Source organism: Elephantulus edwardii, unplaced genomic scaffold, assembly GCF_000299155.1.
Source record: "Elephantulus edwardii isolate Elephantulus edwardi_28Jun2011 unplaced genomic scaffold, EleEdw1.0 scaffold00078, whole genome shotgun sequence".
Classification (NCBI taxonomy): Eukaryota; Metazoa; Chordata; class Mammalia; order Macroscelidea; family Macroscelididae; genus Elephantulus; species Elephantulus edwardii.
The window spans coordinates 13,248,997-13,259,024 of NW_006399828.1; the positions used below are offsets into that span (position 1 = coordinate 13,248,997).

At 37.8% G+C, this 10,028-nt stretch overlaps 1 pseudogene; it reads right to left on the reverse strand.

The window, feature by feature from the left end:
- Positions 1-1,542: 1,542 nt before the first annotated feature.
- Positions 1,543-1,919, reverse strand: LOC102847881 (annotated as a pseudogene).
- Between the last annotated feature and the right edge of the window lie 8,109 nt (positions 1,920-10,028).

Below are 10,028 nucleotides of genomic sequence, written 5' to 3' on the forward strand. Positions count from 1 at the left end.
ATGTGAGGTGCAGCTTCAAAATCCTAGTCTCCAGGGGGAAACTTGGTTTTGCTATCTCCCAAGATAGACCTATTTGTTTTCTTGGTGGTCTATGGTATGTTCAAGACTCTTCTCCAGCACCACAACTCGAAGGCATCTATTCTTCTGGCATCCTTAGTCATTGTCCATCTCTCTGATGCATAGCAAGTAATGGCGAAGACCATGGCCTGAATTAGGCGCACCTTAGTCTCTAGACTGACATCGCATTTCAGTACTCTGGAGAGGTCTCTGACAGAAGATTTTCCAAAGGCAGTTTGTCTTTTGATGTCCTGACTGTTGGTCCCAAGAGTGTTGATTGTGGAGCTGAGCAAAATGAAATTGTTAACAACCTCATTCTCTTCTCTATCATGTTGCTGCCATTGGCCCAGTGGTGAAAATATTTGTTTTCTGGAGGTTGAGATTCAATCCATATTGAAGATAACAGTCCTTGACCTGCAACAAGTGCTTCTTGTCCTCCTTACTTCCAGCAAACAAGGTTGTGTCATCTGCATAACGTAGGTTGTTGATGAGTCTTCCTCCAATCCCGATGCCACATTCCCCTTCATAAACCCAGCTTCCCCAATGATCTGTTCTGCATACAGATTGAAAATGTATGGAGACAGATGCATTCCTGGTGCACACCTTTGTTGATTTTGAACCATGCAGTGTTTCTCTGCTCTGTTCTAAGGACTGCTTCCTGGTCCAAGCATAGGTTTCATCTAAGCTCATCAAGTATTCTGGGATTCCCATTCTTCTCAAGGTTAGCCACAATTTGTTGTGATCCACACAATCAAATGCCTCAATCAATGAAACACAGATAGACATTCCTCTAGTATTCTTTGCTTTTTGCCAAGATCCATCTGACATTGGTGATAAGATCTTTAGTGCCCCGACCTCTTCTAAACCCAGCTTGTATTTCTAGTAGTTCTCTGTCAATGTACTGTTCCAGTTGTTTCTGGGTAATCATTAGCAGGATTTTGCTAGTGTGTGATATTAGTGATACTGTTCAATAATTTCCGCACTCTGTTGGGTCACTTTTTTTTGGGGAAAGGAAATAAATACGGATTTCTTCCAGTCAGTTGGCCAGGTAGTTGTCCTCTAGATTTCTTGGCACAACTGGTAAGCCGATTCAGGGCAGAATCTTTTTGTTTACATATGTCAGTTGTTATTTCATCAATTCCTAGGGTTTTATTTTTTTGCCAAGTCCTTCAGAGCAAACTGAACTTCCTCCTTCATCACCATTGCCTCTTGAAGTTCTTCTATGTACACTTTCCATCTTCATTTTTAAAAAAATTATTTATATTACGGTTCAAGTCCACCAGATGCTCTGCTGGAGAGACAATCTCCTCCTGTACCAGTCAGATCCAAGTTGATGGTACATGCACAAAAAAATAATCATTTAAAAAAATATTTAAATTAGTTAAAGAAAACACAAAAACACATAAAAAGAATCACATTATCATACTACTTAAAATTAACATGGCAATGGTCGAACATCATGAATTGTTGAATGGATTCTAGGATTTAAGGCATAAAAACCCTATACAGAAATATTTCAGCTTCCAACTTCACTGTATCTAGAATGACATGTGCTTCTTTTTATTCTTCTGCTTCTTCCAAGTCTGTCTTACTTTCTAATAACTGCTGAAGATCGGCATATGCAGCTTCCAACGTGTGCTGGCAGTCTGGGATCACCATCTGGGACTCTTGGAAGATCTCTGTCTGCTTTTGTTGTTGTTGTTCTCTGCCTGCTTTTTAATGGCATAATTTTCACCATCAGCCTTCATGTTTTCAACTTTTTCTTCTTGTTTAACTTCTTTCTCATCTATCATTTTTCCTTTGACCAATTTCCTGAGTACACTGGTTTTTATCTTGATCTGCCTCATGTGAGGATCTGCCATGATCTGTGGACCCTGCGTGGAGGGGCAGAGAGCTGAGGAGTCGAGGAGGCCCAGGGACAAGGAAGCAGTGGTGTGCAGGTTCTTCCATCTTCTTTTAATGCTTCCTGAATCATTCAATATTCTGCTCATAGCATTCTTAAGCACTGCAACTTGTGGCTTGAATTTATTCTTTAATTCCTTCACCTTACAAAATTGCGAAGAAAAAGATTAAAAATAAAAAGGAAAAGAAATACTGAGCAAGTTCAGCCCTTTTGATTTTCCGACTCCAGCTCCTTGAACATTTCATTATAATACTTTTCCTTGTCTTCCTGAGCTGCACTTTGAAATCTTCTGTTCTGCTCCTTAACTTCTTGATTTCTTCTCTTTGCTTTGTCTTCTCAACACTCTATTGCAATATTCAGTCTCTTCTGGCATTCTTTTTAGTCTTGTCTTCTTCCATTTTTGCATTTTTCATGGATGATATTCTTGCTGTCTTTCTACAGCTCATCTAGTCTTCGTTCATTAGTGTTCAAGACCTCAAGCCTGTTGAGTTAGAATCAACTCAATAGTACACAACTACCACAATATCTTATGTACAATATTGCCTTTTACAAAGTAAAAAACTTTAATCTTCTATAGTTAATTTTCTTATTTTCTAAGTCTATATTTCATTGATAGGTTTGCTGTGAGTAAGTAGTCTATGACAAGACAGCACCTAACAACAACAACAGCATAGAGAGAGCTCTGTTGGCCTAGTGGATAGAAAGTTATGCTACCAACCCAAAGGTAGGTGATTGTAATAGGTGGCCCTCAGGCCTGTTTTAACACTCTTGTAAGTGGTATAGCACTGGTCTGTACATTGCTGTATAGAGGTAACTCTTGGTTGCTGTGATGTTAAAAAATGTGACACTGACGTGTCAGATGTGATAATGGTTACCCATGGTGGACAGTGTTTGGTGGAGCTCTCTATTAAAACAAGCTTGGTAGCAGGACTGGCATCCACTTTCAAAATAGCTTGCCTCTGGAAACTCTATGAACTTGGAGAAATGATGAAAGTTATACAAGTGCTCAGGTGTTTTGTTCATAGGGTCCCTGTGAGTCATCTATGACTCGTCAGCACTTAACAGCAACAACAACATATTTTGTTTAGGAGACTCTCATGGCTTAGTGGTAAGGAGTTTTGCTGCCAACACAAAGGCAGCAAAAGGCAATTTGAATCACCAACTGCTCCATAGAAGTAAGAGAAACAATCTCCTTCCGTGTGATTTTACTGCCTCTGAAAACCTGACAATCAATGACAAGTTGGTTCATTATAATAGATGGTACACAAAAACACAACAATATCTTTTGCTTTAATAATAAGAATGGAAGGGATGGGGGAAAATTCTACATAAAAGTGGTAGTCAACAAAGCACCACTTTCAATTCTATTCACTCTAAGCAGAATTGATGATGACTTCCCTATCTTAGGTCTAAAAATGGAATCTTATCTACATTCATCTGCACTTAAGAAATCTCCCTTTTCTTCCTCTGCTATCTTGGAACACTTGTGAGTGGCAGAGCTGACAACACTCACTTTGCCACACAAGTTTATGTGCAGATAGATTAGTAATTAACTGTTGAAATGCTACAGGTTTTTATTTCTATGATTCTGTTTACTTTAAAATTTTAGTTCTCATACCCCCTACTGTGTGTTTATCCAAGGCTTGTAAATTGAAATAGTATGGAAATTGTATGAGCTAAAGAGTTCAAAAGTTTTGTGATAGCCATGTCAAGTGATATAGAAATACTCTTGCTTGATTTTATTTGAGTAATAAACACCTTTTCTCAAGTTTAGTTGATGTACATATTTTCCAAAGAGGGAAAGAGGTCCTGGTATATAGCCTAAAAGGGGGCTGTGATGTGAATTGATCATGGAATTTCAAAGGCTCAAAGTTAAAAGAAAAAAAGGTAGTTACTTTTTAGTTTCAAGTAAGATTCATTACAATGAAATCCACCTCCCTAAATCTAGTCATGTACCATAATTTTGGGTAAAATAGTTTCAAATACATGATAATTTTTATTTTTATAAAGGTTATAGAAACAGAGCAATATTCGTGTTATGTCCTCTAAGCCTTAAAAAGTAATTTTTCTTCTTATTATTCATTCATTATCTTTGATTTGAATCAACTCATAGCTGACTCTAGTGGATTTTCAGAGGATGTAAACCCCACAGGAAGAGATTATTCATATTTGTCCTGTGGAATTACTGGTGAATTTGAACCACCAGGGAGATGTTGCCTTTGAGTGAATAGCACAAGTCTCTGCTGGCTGTGTCATCAGTTGTTGCTGTTATTATGTGCCATTGAGTCATCTGTGACTCATAGTGACTCATAGCTCTTTACACCACCCTATCCAGGGCCAGTCTCACTGATTCCAACACACTTACCCCCATAACCCCAATTACTGTACCAAACCATCTCATCTGGTGTCTTCTTCTCCTATACTGTCCCTCCAATTGTCCAAGCATGATGTACTTCTCCAAGGACTAGTCCCTCTTGGCCATGTGTCCAAAGTGTGTGAGATGGAGATTCAAAATCCTAGCCTCCAAGGAGCAACTTAGTTTCACCCTCTCCAAGACAGACCTGTTTGTTTTCTTGGCAGTTCATGGTATGTTCAAGACTCTTCTATAGTGCCATAACTCAATTGACTAGATTCGTCTTCTGTCATTCTTAATCATTCTCCACCTCTCATGTATAGCAAGTAATTGTGAAGTCTATGAACTACATCAGACACATCATAGTCCCTAGACTGACATCATCACTCTTTAGGGTTTTGAACATAAGACTTCCACAATACAACTCATCTTTTGGATGCCTAACAGCTGGTGCCTAGAGTTTTGATTGTAGAGCCAAGCAAGCTGTAACTGTTAACCACATCAATCTGTCATCTATTATGGTGTTGCCAATTGGGCCAGTGATGAGAATCTTTGTCTTCTTGATGTTGAGCTTCAATCCATATTGAAGTCTGCAACCCTCAACCTGCTGAAGGAAGCACTTCAGGTCTTCCTCAGTTTCAGCAAGCAAGGTTGTGTCATCTGCATAACGTAGTTTGTTGATGAGTCTTCTTGCAATCCTGATGTCACATCTTTTCTCATAAAGCTCAGCCTCCTAAGTGATTTGTTCTGCACACAGGTGGAAAACATATGGAGACAGGATGCATCCCTGACACATTCTTTTCTTGATTTTGAACCATGCAGGTTTCCCTGCTCTATTCTGACAACTACTCCCTGATCCAAGCAGAGATTTTGCATGAGCACAATCAAGTGTTCTGTTGTGATCCACATAGACAAATGCCTTTGCACAGTGAATGAAACACAGGTAGATATTTCTCTGGTACTCTTTGATTTTGGCCAAGATTCATCTTACATTGGCTATAATGTACCTAGTGCCACAGCCTCTTCTAAACCCAGTTTATATTACTGGTAGTTCTCTGTTGATGCACTGTTCTAGTCATTTTTGGATAAATTTCAGCAGGATTTTGCTTTCATGTGATATAAGTGATATTGCTTGATCATTTCCACACTCTGTTGGATCAACTTTTTTTTTTTTTTTTTTTAATGAGAAGCTCTTTCAGTCAGTCAGCGAGGTAGTTGTCCTCCAGATTTCTTGGCACAATCTGGTGTGCACATCCAGGGAAACATCTGGTTTTGAACTACATCAACTGGTATTTTATCAATCCTGGGACCTTGATTTTTGCCAATTCTTTCAGAGCAGCTTGCACTTCATCACCTCTGTCTATTGGTCTGTGTTGCTTCATGAAATTCTTCTGTGTAAACCAATTATTATTACTTTTTTTACAATGACTTTGTATACTCCTTCTATCTTCTTTCATAGCTTCCTGGATCATTCAATATTCTGCCTATAACACCCTTCAGTATTGTAACTTGAGGCCTGAATTTGTTCTTTAGTTCCTTCAGTTTAAGAAATCCAGAGTGAGTCCAGCTCTTTTGATTTCCTAACTCCAGCTTTGCACATTTGTCTTCTCTAGACACCTTTTGAATTCTGTTCAGCTCCTTAAATTCTTGCCGCCTTCCCTTTTTTTCAGCTTTTCAACACTCTAATGTGATATTTAGAAACTCTTCTGACATCCATCCTGGTCTTTTCTTCCTATTGTCTTTATAATGACCTTAGTGCATTCTCTGTGGATGATATTCTTCATATTCTCCCAAGCTCATCTGATCTTCATTCCTTTCGTGTTCAAGGTCTCAAATCTGTTTCTGAGATTTTTTTTTTAAATTCAGAGCTCCCTAATTATTACAGAGTTTAAAAAGAAAAAACTCAAAAGTAGGCACAGACACTTAAAATAAAAGATCTCTCTTACTTAAATTTTCTTTATAAGGTTTTGGGTTTACTCTGTGATACGTGCTTGAATGTAGAGAGGTTTGTGCTCCTGACATTCACAACTAAATAGGGAACTTACCTCTCAGGGATACCTCATATCCATTGGCAGATGTTAAGATCAGATTCAACATCAAACCAACAAAAATAATCCTACTTCTACCAAGGTCTTCCATCTCATCCCACCTCAAAACTCCCTATCAATTTAAATTGATTGATTATCATGAATAGCAAACTTTTGGGTGTTTTACTTAATTGGAACTGATTCATTCACATTTGGCTATATGCAAAGTAAAATGTATGTCTCACTATCCCGGAACTAGAATAATCTATAGACGTAAGATTGGTTTTGACTTACTGCTGTTTTGCAATACTTTGGGTTTGATTAATTTATAACCAACTCATTACTGTTGAGTCAGAAATGACTCATAATTGACTCTTGAGCAAGTTTCGTTGCTGTTGTTATATGTTACAGAGTTGGAATATACTCATAATTGGCCCTCCAATGAGTTTTCAAAAGCTGTAAATTGCACTTGAGGAGAACGTCTACCTTTCCCCTGCAAAGCAGCCAAATCCGTCGAATCACCAGAAAGGAGCCACCTTTGGATGAGCAGCACAGTTCACTAAAGACCACACCACCAGACTTTCTTCTTTTTCGCTTTGCTAGGATTCCCAAATGCATTCCTGGTTTCTATGAACAGAAGAGTTTATTATTCTAGTCTGTGCTACCACCTTGGATACCAAAGAGTTTGTTAGCGAGCCCCTTAAAAAAATACATTTAGTACTCATGAAGCCAAGATTTATGGTTGGCTCACTTTTGTTATGGTAATCCCAGCTGGCACACACAATGTGCCAGGCTGATTCCCGTAAGCGATTGTGATACAGCTCCTGTGTTGGTTGATTTCAGTAAATTGTGCTCTTACATCAATTTCTTGACACTTAAGACACAGATCTCAAGGGACTGATAATCATATAGATGCATAAAATCATACATGAATATAGATATATGGATATTTATATATATTTGAATATATATTATATATATAATAAATACATATATATATTTGAATCTATAAGGGAATATATATTTGAATATATATAATAAATATATATATTTGAATCTATAAGGGCATATTTTATTGATGTTAATGTTTCAACCAATTAATTCTCTAAAGTTGTTCATCTATCCCATAAATGACAGATACGATGATCTTTTTGTTCTGAGATTTCATATTTTTCTTTTGTATTAGGTTGCATGCAGTAATTCATTTACATTGTAGTTCATTCATGATGTTATTGTAGGAAGCAAGTACTCAATTAAATTTCATTTACTGCCTCTGAATATTCTTCCTTCTTCTTCCCCACTGACTTTTCTTCTTTCTTATATTCCTTTAATGATATCTGGTCACACAGGGCTTTATATATTAGGCTGTTCACCAAAAGGTTGATGGTGCAAATCCATCTGTCACTCTATGGGAGAAAGATGTTCATTTTAAGATGTACAGCTTCAGAAACCTGATAAAGGGCCACTATAAATCAGAATCAACTTAACAGCAGTAGGTTTGGGGGTTTTGGTATATTCTACTTTAATAGAGATCATTAAAAACAAAGTGATTCTGCGAAGTCAATGAAGAGAATTAATATATAAAGTGTCAAAAGACATAAATTCAACTAAGAAGTGACAAATTTGGCCCAATGGCCCAAGTATAGAGACATTTCCAGTAAAGGTCAAGTTAAAAATCAGTTCATGTGGAACCCAACTTCCATGCATCTTCCCATAAAACATTTTTAACTTAATCTATTAACTATTCTTAACCACTTATATATGTTGTTCAAAATATAATTTTATAATTCTGCCTCAAAAATGTATACAAGGACACCAGGCAATTATCACTTACGCATTCTGTGTAAGAGAGTCTCTGGGGTGTATAAAAGGTTAATAATCTAAAGTTGGAAGTTCAAGTATATTTAGAGACACCTTAGGTGAAAGATTTGAAAATCTATTTACACAAAGCCTTATGGATAACATTTTTTTTACCATGGCACACATGGGGTTGCTATAAGCTACAATCAATCTCACAGCAACCATTTTGGGCATTGGTGATTAACTGGTTGCTGTTGTTGTTATGTGCCATCGAGTTGCCTGCCACTCAATGTGACCCTATGTACAACAGCCCCAAACCCTGCTCTATCCTGTGCCAATCTGATTGTCCCTAACACACTTACCACCATTACCTCAGTCACTGAATCAATCCATTTCATCAAGGGTCTTCCTTTCCTGCGCTGTCCCTCCACCCTTCCCAGCATGACATCTCTTTCCAAGGAACTTGTCCAAAGTATGTCAGACAAAGCTTCAGAATCCCTGCCTCCGAAGAGCTGCCTGGTCTCACTGTCTCTATGATGAACTTTGATGTTTTTTCGGCTAGCCATCCATGGTATAGTCAATAATATACAAACAGCTCAAAGGCATATCAATTCTCCTTCTACCTTCCCTAATCATTGTCCAGCTTTCTGATTCACTGGTAGGATTCTCTTTTTCCACCTGAAAGGCTTGGGTTTGATTCCCTGTCAGTGTTTTGTTTATGTGTTGTTGTTTTTTGTTGTTGTTGTTTTTGTTTTAGGATGTATTTTTTATTATTAATTTTAATGACAATTTACAGAGACTTTGGGTTTTCATTCATTCATTGTTGCACCTCCCCCTCCCAGCACACTCTTCTCTTTGAAAAGTAAAGGGAAAATTCTTTCATTGTTTTACAATCCCTCCCCCCAAGTTCACTCCACTATGCAGCCTTCATTCTGGACTCCTGTCATGACAATAATACGTAATCACATATCCCTTTTAAAGAGTTCTGTGTAGTCACAACTTTTCTCTCAGCAAAGAGTCACGTGCTTATAGGATGAGGCACAAGTTTCAGCAGAGCTTCCAAACAAACAAGAAAGGCCTGGTAGTGTATGTTCAAAAGTCAGCTAATAAAAATCCAATGGATTACAATGGTTCCATGCAAAATCAGCTATGTGGATGGTGCAACACTGGGAAGCATTTGGTTCTGTTGTACTTGTAACTAGGAGGAGTCAAGGCTGACTCAGTGGAAGCTAATAGAACCAGCTTTGTTGACAGATGGCAGTGGCTGCTCACTTTCAGACAAGCAGAAGTGCTGGCCCACTGTTGTCAGACAGTTGTCAAGAATAGACAGACCTCTGAATGCTGTTGTAAAATTTTCCATTTTTCTTTTTTAGAATGCCAAGCAAGCTAAATGAATCACCAGCTGTGCCTTTTATGATTATTGATACATAAAGTGAAGAAAACAAGCACTTGAAAACTAAAAACAGCTGCACAGGGTCAGCACTTACTCAAAGAATTAAAGGAGAACTCTTTCCCCTCCCCTCCTACTTCCTAATTTTGCTTGCTTTCATTTTAGATTAGGAAAAAAATAAGCTCTTTGGTGTGGCTATGCTATCATATTTCTCTGCACACACTTTGATATTCAGAGCACATCAGTATGTGCTTCCTGAGCATTTATCAATTGGTTCATTGAGTGAAGAATTACTCCCATGATTCCTTTCTTCTTTCATCTGCTAAATATTCCCTGAGCAACCGAGTCTTCTTGGATCTGTGTTGCGAATGATGGAATTAGTAACCCTTTGAAGAAATCCAAAGTGAGACTGAGCAAGCACTTATATTAATATATTATAATGGGATAAGTATATTGGGGAGATTACCTTTCACGTGGCAATTACTATACTTACTCTGC